We start from the raw sequence: 16,260 nt of genomic DNA, 5'->3' as shown, positions 1-16,260 counted from the left end.
CCTTAGTAATTCCTGTACATATGTACAGTGTGGCAAAAAAAGTATTTAGTCAGGCACCAATTGTGCAAGTTCTCCCACTTAAGAAGATGAGAGAGGCCTGTAATATTCATCATAGGTATACCTTAACTATGAGAGACAAAATGTGGAAACAAATCCAGACAATCACATTGTCTGATTTGGAAATAATTTATTTGCATATTATGGTGGAAAATAAGTATTTGGTCACCTACAAACAAGCAAGATTTCTGGCTCTCACAGAACTGTATCTTCTTCTTTAAGAGGCTCCTCTGTCCTCCACTCATTACCTATATTAATGGCACCTGTTTGAACTTATCAGTATAAAAGACACCTGTCCACAACCTCAAACAGTCACACTCCAAACTCCACTATGGTGAAGACCAAAGAGCTGTTGAAGGACACCAGAAACAAAATTGTAGACCTGCACCAGGCTGGGAAGACTGAATCTGCAATAGGCAAGCAGCTTGGTGTGAAGAAATCAACTGTGGGAGCAATAATTAGAAAATGGAAGACATACAAGACCACTGATAATCTCCCTCGATCTGGGGCTCCACGCAAGATCTCACCCCGTGGGGTCAAAATGATCACAAGAACGGTGAGTAAACATCCCAAAACCACACGGGGGGACCTAGTGAATGACTTGCAGAGAGCTGAAACCAACGTAACAAAGGCTACATCAGTAACACACTACGCCGCCAGGGACTCAGATCCTGCAGTGCCAGACGTGTCCCCCTGCTTAAGCCAGTACATGTCCGGGCCCGGCTGAAGTATGCTAGAGAGCATTTGGATGATCCAGAAGCGGATTGGGAGAATGTCATATGGTCAGATGAAACCAAAGTAGAACTGTTTGGTAGAAACACAACTCGTCGTGTTTGGAGGAGAGAGAATGCTGAGTTGCAACCAAAGAACTCCATACCTACTGTGAAGCATGGGGGTGGCAACATCATGCTTTGGGGCTGTTTCTCTGCAAAGGGAACAGGACGACTGATCCGTGTACATGAAAGAATGAATGGGGCCATGTATCGTGAGATTTTGAGTGCAAACCTCCTTCCATCAGCAAGGGCATTGAAGATGAAACGTGGCTGGGTCTTTCAGCATGACAATGATCCCAAACACACCGCCCGGGCAACGAAGGAGTGGCTTTGTAAGAAGCATTTCAAGATCCTGGAGTGGCCTAGCCAGTCTCCAGATCTCAACCCCATAGAAAACCTTTGGAGGGAGTTTAAGTCTGTGTTGCACAGCAACAGCCCCAAAACATCACTGCTCTAGAGGAGATCTACATGCAGGAATGGGTCAACATACCAGCAACAGTGTGTGAAAACCTTGTGAAGACTTACAGAAAACGTTTAACCTCTGTCATTACCAACAAAGGATATATAACAAAGTATTGAGATGAACTTTTGATATTAATCAAATACTTATTTTCCACCATAATTTGCAAATAAATTCTTTCCAAATCAGACAATGTGATTGTCTGGATTTGTTTCTACATTTTGTCTCTCATAGTTGAGGTATACCTATGAAGAAAATTACAGGCCTCTCTCATCTTCTTAAGTGGGAGAACTTGCACAATTGGTGGCTGACTAAATACTTTTTTGCCCCACTGTATCAAACCTTTTTAATTCCTTTAGGGGGGTCACCACTCAGTTTACAATATGTAAATGCATCTGAGAGTTGGGACAGAACTTCATTTCTATAATCCTTATAGTCTTGCAGCACTAGGGCACCTCCCTTATTAGCTTCCCTGATGACCAATTGGGAATTCTCCATCAAACCCTCTAGAACTTTTCTTTAATCTCTTGTAAGGTTATATCTCCCCCTTTGTATATTATTATGTACACTGCTCTTCAACTCTTGATCCAGCAATCTTACATATGTATGAATACTGTGGTTGTTACCTTCGGGGTCAAAAGTGGTGTTACGCTGGAGCGTTTCATATTGGAAGTGACCAGCTGTCATCTACCAAGTCTTAAAAAGGCTCTACCAACTTCACAATTCAAAAGAGTAGTCAGAAACAATACTGACATAGAGAGAAAACAGGAACTACTAGAGGATATGTATTCAAAGTTTGAAGAAAGCGGCTATAGAAAAAGACATTTACAAATGGTATATGATAATTCCATAAATGTGACACAGGAGCAAGCATTAATAAAAAAAGAAGAAGTTCAACAACGCACAAAACGCGTGTGTGTGACTGTCTACACAACCTTTTTGGTTTTATGTGTGCTGATTGTATAAACTTGTTTTTAAAATTAAGCAATAAACTTTTGGAATTTTTCTTCCTTGCGTGGATCGCCTTGATGTTGTAGTGCGCCTAACTTTGTGGCTACTATTTGGATTATTCAGTGTGTGGAGCAGACTCACTACAAGCAGCACTGACATCTACTTTTCCACTCCACCCACTCTCCATTGTGCTGTGGTAAGAGATACACAGGCTTACAGCCCCTACATTCATAAACGGGTGAGACAAGTGAGCGCTTTTCTTACAGTGACTCAACTGTGAAATATATATATATAAATCCTTGAAAAAATTTGCACTCTCTGGATTTAAAAAAAACACAGTTTTACTAGCGTGACGTTTCGGGGCATTCACCCCTTCCTCAGACAAACGCCCTAAAACATCACGCAAGTAAAACTGTGTTTTTGTTAAATACAGAGAGTGCAGACTTTTTTCAAGGATTTATGTTTGATGTATTCTGCACCCTAGTTAAAAGTATCAGCAAATTTGATAAGAGTGCTTATTCTTCGAGAGTATATATATATATATATATATATATATATATAAATATTTATTGTAAAGAAGGGCACTCACAGGATTTTTGTTTCAACAACTGCTTGTATTTATCCTGAATACATCATAATTTTAAGTATAAATAATCATAGTCAAAGTTTCAGCTCTTATTTAAGCCTTCTTCAAGACAAGTATTATCATAAGTCAGCTATTTAGCCGTGCTCCCAGGAGAAAATAGACATAATAATAATAATTATGTCTATTTTCTCCTGGGAGCACGGCTAAATAGCTCTTAAATAAGAGCCGAAACGTCGACTATGATTAGTTATACTTAAAATTCTGATGTATTCAGTAAAATACAAGCAGTTGTTGAAACACATTTAATTTCTAATAGAGGAGATGCCACTCATATTTGTTATACAATTCATTCAAGTCATAGAGGTGGATTTATATTTATATATTATATACTTAGTCATTCAGTCAATTAACGCTGAATTAAGAAAAAAAGTTAGCTAACTATGGGGTGTTCTTTTATTTTACTTTATTGTAAGAAATAACTTTGTATACAGTGACACGTCATGGTCCATTAACAATTAAAGCCTTCATAATGGCTTCAAGATATAAAAAGTCAAGTTCAAGGGTATGTTATATAGATAGTGGATTTATGTTAATTGTACCAAGTATGCAGAATAACAGTATATTTAAAGGGACACTGAACCCAAATTGTTTTCTTTTGTGATTCAGATAGAGCATGCAATTTTAAGCAACTTTCTAATTTACTCCTATTATCAATTTTTCTTCGTTTACTTGCTATCTTTATTTGAAAAAGAAGGCATCTAAGCTTTTTTTGGTTCAGTACTCTGGGCAGCACTTTTTTATTGGTGGATGAATTCATCCACCAATCAGCAAGAACAACCCAGGTTGTTCACCAAAAATGGGCCGGCATCTAAACTTACAATCTTGCATTTCAAATAAAGATACCAAGAGAATGAAGAAAATTTGATAATAGGAGTAAATTAGAAAGTTGCTTAAAATGTCATGCTCTATCTGAATCACGAAAGAAAAAATTTGGGTTCAGTGTCCCTTTAAATAATAATAAACAAGTTAGAAGGGTTCAAAGGATTATGGTATATGACAAGGTATATATATATATATATATATATATATATATATATATATATATATGTGTGTGAGTGTGTCTAAATATGTGTATATGGGTACATATATATATATATATATATATATAGATAGATAGATTGATAGATATGCATGTGTGTGTGTATATATACATGTGTATTTATGTATTTATATATGTAATATATATACATACATTTAAACACATATACACATGTATACACATATATCCCTATGTAAAACTCCCAGGTGGACTGTATAAATGGATCATCTACAAAACATTTATGCAAAGAAAAATCTAGTGTATACTGTCCCTTTAAATTGGAATAGCATGATTATAATTATTTATAAATCGTGCGCACGATTTAGCTAAATTGTGTGCACGATTAAGCTAAATAGTGCTCACGATTTGCTAAATCATGCTCATGATTTAGCTAAATCATGCCCAGGATTTAGCTAAATCGTGCTCAGGATTTAACAAAATGTGCGCACAATTTATAAAAAAAAATCTTGTGTGACACCTATGGGGCTCAGTAGAGCATAATGATGTATTATTAAATATTTTTAACATTTTTCAACATAGTGGCCTATGTAGGTTTGGATTAATAGCCGACATAGATATATATCTGTGGCTAATTAACACATATTTTTTGTTTCTATATAGCCTTTAGCCTTTTAGGGGGGCAGTGTTTTTTTGTATAGTTTCATTTAATTGAAGTATACTTCCTTTTTTTCTATTATATGTTAAACTCTTAGGGGAGAGTTTATTACCACTGCTATAAGGTCACAGCTCTAGCGCTTTCCAATTTCCAAATCCTCCATATGTATATATACTTTGGAGCCCTTTCCACTCAAAAACCTTTAAACATAAAAAATCACAAAATTTAAATATTAATATTTAATAATGTGTTTTACTGTAAATATTTTACATTCCATGTTCTTCACATAGGGGAAAATGTTCTTAGTATTTTTAAATATATATTTCTATATATATCTATATCTTTTACAAAAAAAAATATTAGATATTTATGCAGAAATATATATATTTAAAAATAAAAATAATGTTTTCTTCTATGTGAAGAACATTGGAATGTAAAATATGCATACCTACATTCGGGTTTAGCACACTTGGTGTTAGGTTGTTGTTTTTTTTAAAAAAAAAATCAAATTTGCTTTATTGAAGTTTATGGGGAGAAGTTAATGTGGTCACATTATCTTAAGTCCTGAAGCATGGATCGGGTTTCGCTTGCGCGCTCTTTTCACTTTTAACTTGTAATACACAAGCTAACCTGTCCGTGTTACAAGTTTACTTTCAGCAATATTAGCTATCGAGCGGGAGTGCCAAATACTGCTCCACTTGTAATCTGTCCTTTTGTGTGGGAATAAAAATTGCACAAATTCAGCTACTATAAGGTTCTAAAGGATCAGATTTGTAGTAATTTTAAGTACAATTTCCTTAAACACTTTATCATTATCAGTAGAACTCTAATAATTAAATGTATTTGTTCTTTATGCTTGTTATCTAAAGGATTGTAGTATAGCATGTTTTCTGATATCACGAGGGAAATCACTCAGTGCCCATATCTATCTATCTATATATCTATCTATCATCTATCTATCTATATATCTGTTTTAATTATCATTAAAGTGTTACACTTCATTGATTACCTATAATAAAAAAAAATTCTATGTGAAGAATTAAAGTAAAGTAACTCACTTTGGGTTTAGCGCAGTTGGTCTAACTTTGGGTTGAGTTAGTGCGTGAGCAATAACTGTTATGTTTTTTTACAGCACGCCCCATAAAAGTTTATGGAGAGAAAAAGTTAGAGTGGTCATGGTATCTAAAGTCCTGAAGTTAGCGCACCTCAGTCATTTGTTTACATGCTAATCTTTTACTTTCAACTTCTATACGGTTGCCAAATTGTCGCTTTAAAGGAGGACACATGAAAAATACATATGTCAGGATTCTTATAATGCAACATTATTCAAACATTTCTTTAAACAGCCCCTGACATATGTACTTTTCATAAGTGTCCTCCCTTAAAGTGTCAATATGGCAACCCTAAACTTGTAATACACACGCTAACCCGGCCACGATACATTTTTAATTTGTGCGCAATTCGCACATGAGCGAAAAAATAATTTAGCGTGCCACTTGTAATCTGGCACATTAAGGGCAAAACAATTTTACAGTACATTGACCCTTTAACAAGCCTAAAAAAATGCATTTCAGCCTAATATGCATAAACAGGAGATCTTACCTCAAAGGTACAGAAATACAACAAACGTATGATAAAACACATTCTCTCGGTTGTTCTTGGACCTACATGCAGAATGGAACATAAGATCAGAAAAATGCCAAGGTGCTAAACACTTTACATACACACATTAGGTCATTTCAGTTGACCAGTGATATGTTTTAAGTGCAGGATGTGTGACTGAAAAACATTTGCCTTTAAACAAGAAATATGACAAGATTAATGGAGGTGTGTATGTTAACGTTTCCTATCATGTTCCTTCTCATTACATGTTTTGCAGGAGAAAAATCCTCATAAATGAAAAGATCTCCAAAATTTTATACCCCACAACCTCCTGTGTACCTACCAGAGTAAATACATAATCCTTAGTGTTGCTATGTGACAAACTATCTGTAGAACATATGTGAGCATTTCATACTAATGTCCTTTTTGCATGGTTTTTAAATCACAAATCATCAGAAAGGGATAGATTTCCTAAACTACAGAAATTGTACTTACAAACATCACAAAAATGGCCATTGCTGCTAGGTGACAAGACTAAACTGTTCATACTTACATGTCCTTTCTCTTTCCATGTTTTAAATCACAAATACTCAGAAAGGGGAGAGAGAAATCTCCAAGGCTACATTTATCAAAAACCTGTAAGTACCTATAAAGAAGATATCATTGAAAAGACCCAGTGTTGCTGTATGAGAAGACTTACTGGAGTTAGCTAACATGTCCTACCTTTCCATGTTTGCCAGGAGACAAAGGGGCATATGTATCAAGCTCTGAATGGAGCTTGATGCCCCGTGTTTCTAGCGAGCCTGCAGACTCGCCAGAAACAGCAGTTATGAAGCAGTGGTCACAAAGACCGCTGCTCCATAACCTGTCTGCCTGCTCTGAGCAGGCGGGCAGACATTGCCGGAAATCAACCCGATTGAGTACGATCGGGTTGATTGACACCCCCCTGCTGGCGGCCGATTGGCTGCAAGTCTGCAGGGGGCGGCGTTGCACCAGCAGCTCTTGTGAGCTGCTGGTGCAATGCTGAATATGGCGAGCGTATTGCTCGCCGTATTCAGCGATGTCTGTCGGACCTGATCCGCACTGTCGGATCAGGTCCAACAGACATTGATAACTAGAGGCCAAAAGCTTTGAAAGAGAGAGGTCTCCAAAGTTACATTCACCAAAAATCCATAAGTATCTATAAAGAAGACATACAAAAGACCAGAGCATTGTGGCAGCTGTTGAAGTTTTGAGTTACAGAAGCATATTTGCTTCCCCAAACACTACCCTTACTATGAAACCCCACTCTGTTTAAATCATACTTTAACATGCACACACACAAATATACAAACATGTACAAATACACATGCAGAAACATATATACAGACACGCATACACACACAGATACAAAGGAATACAGATATACACTATGGGCTCCATTTATTAAAGGCCAGATGGAAAAGGTTTGCTAACTGGAACCTGTCTGCCTTGCATCACTGCGAGAAGGCAGCATGCACTGCCGCATAATAACATTGCACAAACCTCTGGTTTTGCAGTGCCGCCCACTGTTCACGCACTGCCAATCGTGCAAGTATTGACTGTCCATCACCTCGATCGGATCGGGATGATTTTACTCTGCCACCTAAACTGTGCTTAAGTAGCAGAGGTCTTAAGACACACACATTTTGTTGCTTCCAGAGGCAGTTTGGAACTCTGTATTGCTACACAATTCAGTACTCTGCCGCCCCCCTCTGGGCTAGATTACAAGTGGTACACTATTTAGCGCTCCCTCATATATATATGTGTGATTTTTGTTGTTGTTGATATATTTGTCTTTATTGGGTTTTATAAATAACACAAAAGGAAATGAACAGTACATACAATTCTTGTACATGTAAATCATCCACTGTTTTGTGGATCAGCTAATATCTGTACATCTGTAGGTTCATAACTTGATACAGTATTATAATAAACATTCTCCTACATCAACAGACCAATAAGACTTTTAGGAATATATAAGAACAAATACAAACCAAATAACCATGCCAACTAAACTACCGAATCTCTGGCATATATAGGTGTTATTACACTTTAGGATCTAAAATAAAAGAAAAAAGGAGAGAAACTCATACAAAGGACCTCCCATGAATCTGTCAGTCACTGAGCCCTATGAGGGTCAGATAAAGGGAGGGAGTGGCAAAGGCGGTACCATGTGTTTATCAGTTCCAAGTCAGGTGTTTTCATACTCACGTCACACTAATATGTGTGATTTTTTATTTGACTGCAAAGGGCTCCAATGTGTGTATACATAAATATATCTGTAAACATATATACATTCATACACATATTTAGACATGTGTATGTATGTATGTATATACAGTTGTAATCAAAATGATCCAACCCCCATTGCAAATCAGGTTTATTGTCAAAATGTATATACTTTCAGCTGTTTGCAATGAACAAATCAAACAAAAGCAATTGAAATAGCTCAACACAATGAATGATTCAAGTGGTTTCCCAAATTCAACTGAAAATGCAACTTTTAATGAATTCTGGAGTCTCAAAATTATTCAACCCCTTAATAGAATCCCTCACAACAATACAAATATGTAAAATAGGTATTGTCTCAAGCACACCTGATGCAACTAATCAAGGGCTTCATTAGTTGCACCAGGTGTGCTTAAGCTAGAACATATAAAATACCTTAAATGGCTAGGGGTTTGTTGAGGGTCACGTTTGACTGCATGTTAGACATATGGCTAAGTCAAAAGAGTCCAAAAAGTTAAGATCATCGCCCTTCACAAACAAGGAACAAGAACCTCCACCTGGACCTCCGCCTCCACCGAATGCTCCGCCTCCGTAGGGATGAAGAAGATAGAAGATGCCGGTCCCGCAATGGATGAAGATGGAGCAGCCTGGATGAAGATGCTTCACCGCTGGGATGAAGATCTTTCGCCGGACTTCAGCAACTGTGAGTACCAATTTTGGAGTTAGTGTTAGGTATTTTGTATGTTTTTTGGGGGGTGTTTTTTTTTTTTTTATAGATTAGGGCTTTTTTTTTACTTTAATGGGCAATGCCCAGGCAATGGGTATTTTCAGGGCAATGTGTAGATTACGTTTTTTTAGGGTTTGTAATGTTAGGGGGTGTATGTTTTCATTTTTTGCAAAAGAGCTGTTAAATTTAGGGCAATGCCCTACAAAAGGCCCTTTTAAGGGCTATTGGTAGTTTATTATAGATTAGTTTTTTTTATTTTGGGGTGTTTTTTTTGTTTGTTTTTTAAATGGGGGATCAAAATAGGAATAATTTTTATTGTATTTGATCATTTTGTTTGTTATTTTTTGTAATGGTAGTTTTTTTATTTTGTAATTTTAGTGTTTATTATTTTTTGTATTTGTAGTTTTAATTTATTTTGTAATGTAAGGTTTTTTATTTTTGTAATGTTAGGTTTTTTATTTTTAGTAATGCTAGGTTTTATTAGTTTAAGCTTAGGTTTTATTTTTATTTCACAAGTAAGTTTGTATTTATTTTAACTAGGTAGTTAGTAAATAGTTATATTTTAGCTAGCTTAGGTTTTATTTTTATTTCACAGGTAAGTTTGTATTTATTTTTAAATAGGTAGTTAGTTAATAATTGTAACTTTAATTTAGGTCTATTTTAATTATGTTAAAGTTAGGGGGTGTTAGGTTTAGGGGTAAATATAGTTTAAATTAGGTAGTTGCAATGTGGGGGCGGCGGTTTAGGGGTTAATAGGTTTACTTAGTGTTCACGATGTGGATGTACAGTGGTTTATGGGTTAATAGGTTTAGTTAGTGTTGGCGATGTGGGGGTACGGCAGTTTAGGGGTTAATAGCGTTATAGTGTTTTAGTTAACGTTGGTGATGTTGGGGAACGGCAGTTTAGGGGTTAATAGCTTTATTTAGTGTTTTAGTTAGTGTCAGCAATGTCGGGGAACGGCAGTTTAGGGGTTAATAGGTTTAGCTAGTGTTGGCGATGTTTGGGAACTGCGGTTTAGGGTAAATAGGTTTAGTGTCGACGATGTTTGGGAACTGCGGTTTAGGGGTTAACAGGTTTAGATAGTGACGGCGATGTGGGGGTACGGCAGTTTAGGGGTTATTAGCTTTATATAGTGTTTTAGTTAGTGTCGGCGATGTGGGGAACGGCAGTTTAGAGGTTAATAGGTTTAGTTAGTGTCGGCAATGTTTAGGAACTGCGGTTTCGAGGTTAATAGGTTTAGTTAGTGTCAGCGATGTTTGGGAATGGCGGTTTAGAGCTTAATAGGTTTAGTTAGTGTTGACGATGTCGGGGAACGGCGGTTTAGGGATTAATAGCTTTATTTAGTGTTTTAGTTAGTGTCAGCGATGTCGGAGAACGGCGGTTTAGGGGTTGATAGGTTTAGCGAGTGTTGGCGATGTTTGGGAACTGCGGTTTAGGGGTTAATAGGATTAGTTAGTGTCAGCGATGTTTGGGAAGGGCGGTTTAGGGGTTAATAGGTTTAGTTAGTGTCAGCGATGTTTGGGAACTGCCGTTTAGGGGTTAATAGGTTTAGTTAGCCTTGGTAATGTCTGGGAACGGCAGTTTAGGGGTTAATAGCTTTATTTAGTGTTTTAGTTAGTGTTGACAAAGTCAGGGAACAGCGGTTTAGAGGTTAATAGGTTTAGTTAGTGTTGGCGATGTTTGGGAACTGCGGTTTAGGGGTTAACAGGTTTAGATAGTGCCGGCAATGATGGGGAACGGTGGTTTAGGGGTTAATAGTTTTATTTAGTGTTTACGTTAGTGTCGGCGATGTCGGGGAACTGCGATTTAGATTAGAACAATGAAAAATTCTGAATATGAATAAATAATGGATCCAAAAATTCGGAAACTGATTTATTCATATTCTGAATTTTAGTTATGGTGCCAATTCGGAAATTCAGATTTATTTGAATCTCTGAATCTGCCAAAATTGGTCCGAAAACGAAATTCGGCGGAAACTAATTGCATATGTCTACTTTTGATTAATTATATAGATCTCCGTGCACTGGTAGCCCTTATGTATATTTTTTAAAATGGGCTTTCCATTACTTGTTGGCTGAATCTATTACACCTGTTGGAGCTGAAGCTAACTACCAGTAATTCCTTTGATACATATTTTTTAAATAACTTTTATTGGATAGTGCTTATATGAATGTAACTGTACTTATAAATGTAACTGTACTTATAAATGTAACTGTACTTATAAATGTATTTATGTTGTGGTTTAGTTTGAGTTCTTCAGTCACGCTAACCCAACGAGCACAAATCACGATTGCGCTCGAGCAAACGCGTCTACATTCAACTTGTAATACAAGTGTTATTTCTGATGCATGCAAAAAGCCAAAAAAATCAATATTGCTCACGTGCAAAAGTAAGTGCGCCACTTGTAATCTAGCCCTCTGTGAGTTTGCATGGCCTACACTTCCACTTTACAATAATACATCTTACAACTGACCAGGGCAGATCTAGTTGGAGCTTGACAAAGATTTGAAACACGTTGCTCAGTTTTTTGTATGTAAAGGCCACCATAGTTTGCTCTGTCCATTCCATTTCATTCCGGGCTGCTAGACGTGCTGTCTGGCACAACTCTTACTCCGGAACCGCCAAAATAAACACAGCTGACATCACCTTATGCTTTGAGGCCAAGCGGCTAGAACGCAGGAGCGCTATACAGTTTTGGAAGTCGTTATCAGGAGATCTAAAGATATTCCTGGATGTGAGTACGGATATGTTTGTATGTACTGTAATTAACATTTCTTTTGCAGTCATCTGTTGAAATATTGCCTTAAATTCATATTTTTAGAACACATTTAATGCATTATAGATTATATTATATAGATATAATATGTACCTGTATATGATATAAAAAAACAATCTGCTAAAAACGTCTAATAAAATTATAATTTATATAAAACTTCATAAAAAGATGTTAAAAATTATTAAAGCAGTTATAAACCCAATAGAAAAATAAATAACAGACATGTATATTTATTGCACTAGATTAAAAAAAATGTATATTCCCTTTATGAGATTATTATTTCAGAAAAGGCAGTAACTATTGATGAATCAAACTTTTAATTGAAGGTTTTTAAATAGTAGATGAATAAGTATGTAATGGAAATGTGGTCAGTATAAATTTATTACACCACACAGTCTAGTCACAAATAGTTCAGTCACCATGCAGATGTGTAGCTAATAGTAGTGCGTGCAAACTCCCGCCACAACGATAGCTTTATTTAGCAAAAATCTTGTGACGCTTGAAGAAGGATCACGTGAGATTTCAATCTCAAAATGGAATCCCTTAGCTATGAGAGTAGCGCGCGCCCGCACGCGAGTGAACTCCTGCCGTAAAACACGAGCGCAACAGATGACAATCTCACAACGCTTCAAGAAGATAACGTGAGATTTTTGTTGCAAAATTGAGCCACTGCGCATGCAACATGGACACGCTCGCTCCTTCATCTGTCCCAGGAGAGGTACAATTATTGGGTAATAGATAATGAGATACAGTGGGCATGGGCTAAAAAATAAAAAATACAATACAAAATCTATAAGACTTGCATAGAATTGATAAGGAAATATTTCAACAGATGACTGCAAAAGAAACATTAATTACATGCAAACTAAAAAAGATTTGGGTATTATGGTCCTTTAACTGCAAAGAGCTCCAATGCACTTCTATGTCTATATATTTGTACATATGTATTTATGAGTTTATATGTGTATATATGTCAGTAAATACATATATACACATATAAATAAAGTACATATGTATACATATATAAACATATATATACTGTGTATATATATATATATATATATATATATATATATATATATATATACATATATATATACACACACACACACATATACAGCTTTAGACATGTATATATCTCAATGTTTAAGCCCTTTGCCTGCTTTTTTTTCTCTAATACCTGAGACCTCAAATCTTTGAGCCCTTATAAATTTTGTGTTCAATTTTTAAAAAAATATTTTTTATTAGTGCTATTATGAATGTAACTGTACTTTGTAATGTATTTTTGATAAGATTTGTGTCATTTTTTTGTTTGTTTTGTGAAACAGTTAACCAGAGCTCTGAAGTCGAGGTAACACACATTCACATTTACTTTCAACTTGTAATATCAGCCCAATTTAACTTGTGTGCATGGAATGCAAAAACCTAATATCACTTGTGTGCAAACGATAGCTCTCCACTCTGGCTCCTAATGTCACTGAGCTCTTTGGTATGACCCATTGTACTGCCAATGTTTTTCTATGGAAATTTCATGGCTATTTGCCAGATTGTATGCACCTGTTATCAATTAGTGTGACTGAAACACCTGAACAATAATTATTGTGTGAGTGTATATACATATGAAAAAGGGAAACACGGCTCGCTCAAATACAGGAGGGACACAAATGGTAGAATGAGCGTAGCACCACCGGCTGAACGCCGTAATCATAGCCAATCATGGCTATGATTACGGTGTTCAGCCAAAACGCGTAAGCCGGTGGTACTACGCTCATTCTACCATTTGTGTCCTCCTGGATTGGAGTGAGCCATTTTTTCCCTTTTTTCATTTTCTATACCAGTTGGCTTTTGCTCCCAGCATGAAGGACTTTGTAGCTGTGTTTTAAATTACCACTATTGCCATCTCCGTACAGCCTGAGTGACCAGTTATCTTGATCTTCTCTTAATCTATTAGAGGATGCTATCCATCCTCTAATAGATTAAGAGAAGATCAAGATAGTTATAAGAAAAATGTGAAAAGAAGAATTTAACAACCTGTATAAAACCTGACCGGTAGGGGGTATTGTAGCTACAAATTCAGGTATGAATACCCAGAGGGTTAATTAAAAGTAATTAAAGGTAATTTGCATACAGGTGATATAAAAGGAGGTTGATAGCTATTGTCTGTAGCATGACTAAGGGTCCTACGTGACTCAAAACGTTGCTGTTTTATCCCTATGTTGCTTTAAATAAAATAAGTATTTTTTATCGAAAATAGTGCTGTCGCTATATTTGAAATTTTTTGTATCTATATTTTGAGAGGTTGGCAGGTCTCTCTAGCGTACGTGCACTTTACTACTTTGAAAATATTTGTCTTTGCACTTGGAAGTGTTAAAAAATTAAGGTGCTGTACTTATCTTGTTTGTTGGATATATATATATATATATATATATATATATATATATATATATACATACATACAGGTGAAACTCGAAAAATTATAATATCGTGCAAAAGTTAATTTATTTCACTAATGCAACTTAAAAGGTGAAACGAATATATGAGATAGACTCATTACATGCAAAGCAAGATAGTTCAAGCCGTGATTTGTCATAATTGTGATGATTATGGCTTACAGCTCATAAAAACCCCAAATCCACAATCTCAAAAAATTAGAATATTACATGCAATCAATAAAACAAGGATTGTACATAGAACAATATTGGACCTCCGAAAAGTATAAGCATGCATACTGTATGTACTCAGTAATTGGTTTGGGCCCCTTTTGCAGCAATTACTGCCTCAATGCGGCGTGGCATGGAAGCTATCAGCCCGTGGCACTGCTGTAAAAGGAAGACCAGGATGCTTCAATAGTAGCCTTCAGCTCTTCTGCATTGTTCGGTCTCATGTCTCTCATCTTTCTCTTGACAATGCCCCATAGATTCTCTATGGGGTTCAGGTCAGGCGAGTTTGCTGGCTTTTGGCAGTGTGGGCAGGTGCCAAGTCCTGCTGGAAAATGAAGTCAGCATCCCCATAGAGCTCGTCTGCGGAAGGAAGCATGAAGTGTTCCAAAATCTCCTGGTAGACGGCTGCCTTGACCCTGGACTTTATGAAGCACAGTGGACCAACACCAGCAGATGACATGGCTCCCCAAATCAACACAGACTGTGGAAACTTCACACTGGACTTCAAGCATCTTGCAGTGTGTGCTTCTCCATTCTTCCTTCATACTCTGGGTCCTTGGTTTCCAAATGAAATGCAAAATTTGCTCTCATCAGAAAAGATGACTTTGGACCACTGAGCAACAGACCAGGTCTGTTTTTCTTTAGCCCAGGTAAGACGCTTCTGACGTTGTTTGTTGTTCAGGAGTGTCTTGACAAGAGGAATACAACATTTGAAGCCCATGTCCAGGATCCGTCTGTGTGTGGTGGCTCTTGATGCACTGACTCCAGCCTCAGTCCACTCCTTGTGAAAGTCCCCAACACTTTTTAATGGCCTTTTCCTGACAATCCTCTCCAGGCTGCGGTCATCCCTGCTGCTTGTGCACCTTTTTCTTCCACACTTTTCCCTTCCACATAACTTTCTATTAATGTGCTTTGATACAGCACTTTGGGAACATCTAACTTCTTTTGCAATTACCTTTTGAGGCTTTCCCTCCTTATGGAGGGTGTCAATGATGGTTTTCTGCACAACTGACAGGTCAGCAGTCTTTCCCATGATTGTGATTCCTACTGAACCAAACTGAGAGACCATTTAAAGGCTCAGGAACCCTTTGCAGGTGTTATGGCCTAATTAGCTGATTAGAGTGGGACACTTTGAGCCTAGAATATTGCACCTTTTCACAATATTCTAATTTTCTGAGATTGTGGATTTGGAGTTTTCATGAGCTGTAAGCCATAATCATCACAATTATGACAAATCACGGCTTGAACTATCTTGCTTTGCATGTAATGAGTCTATCTCATATATTAGTTTCACCTTTTAAGTTGCATTAGTGAAATAAATGAACTTTTGCACAATATTCTAATTTTTCGAGTTTCACCTGTATGTGTGTATATATATATATATATATATATATATATATATATATATACAGTATCTCCCAAAAGTGGGTACACCCCTCACATTTTTGTAAATATTTTATTATATCTTTTCATGTGACAAGAAGAAATTACTTTGCTACAGTGTAAAGTAGTGAGTGTACAGCCTTTATAACAGTGTAAATTTGCTGTCCCCTCAAAATAACTCAACACACAGCCATTAATGTCTAAACCATTGACAACAAAATTGAGTACACCCCTAAATGGAAATGCCCAAATTGGGCCCAATTAGCCATTTTCCCTCCCCGGTGTTATGTGACTTGTTAGCGTTACAAGGTCTCAGGTGT

Source organism: Bombina bombina, chromosome 5, assembly GCF_027579735.1.
Source record: "Bombina bombina isolate aBomBom1 chromosome 5, aBomBom1.pri, whole genome shotgun sequence".
Taxonomy (NCBI): Eukaryota; Metazoa; Chordata; class Amphibia; order Anura; family Bombinatoridae; genus Bombina; species Bombina bombina.
This window is presented reverse-complemented; position numbering follows the sequence as displayed.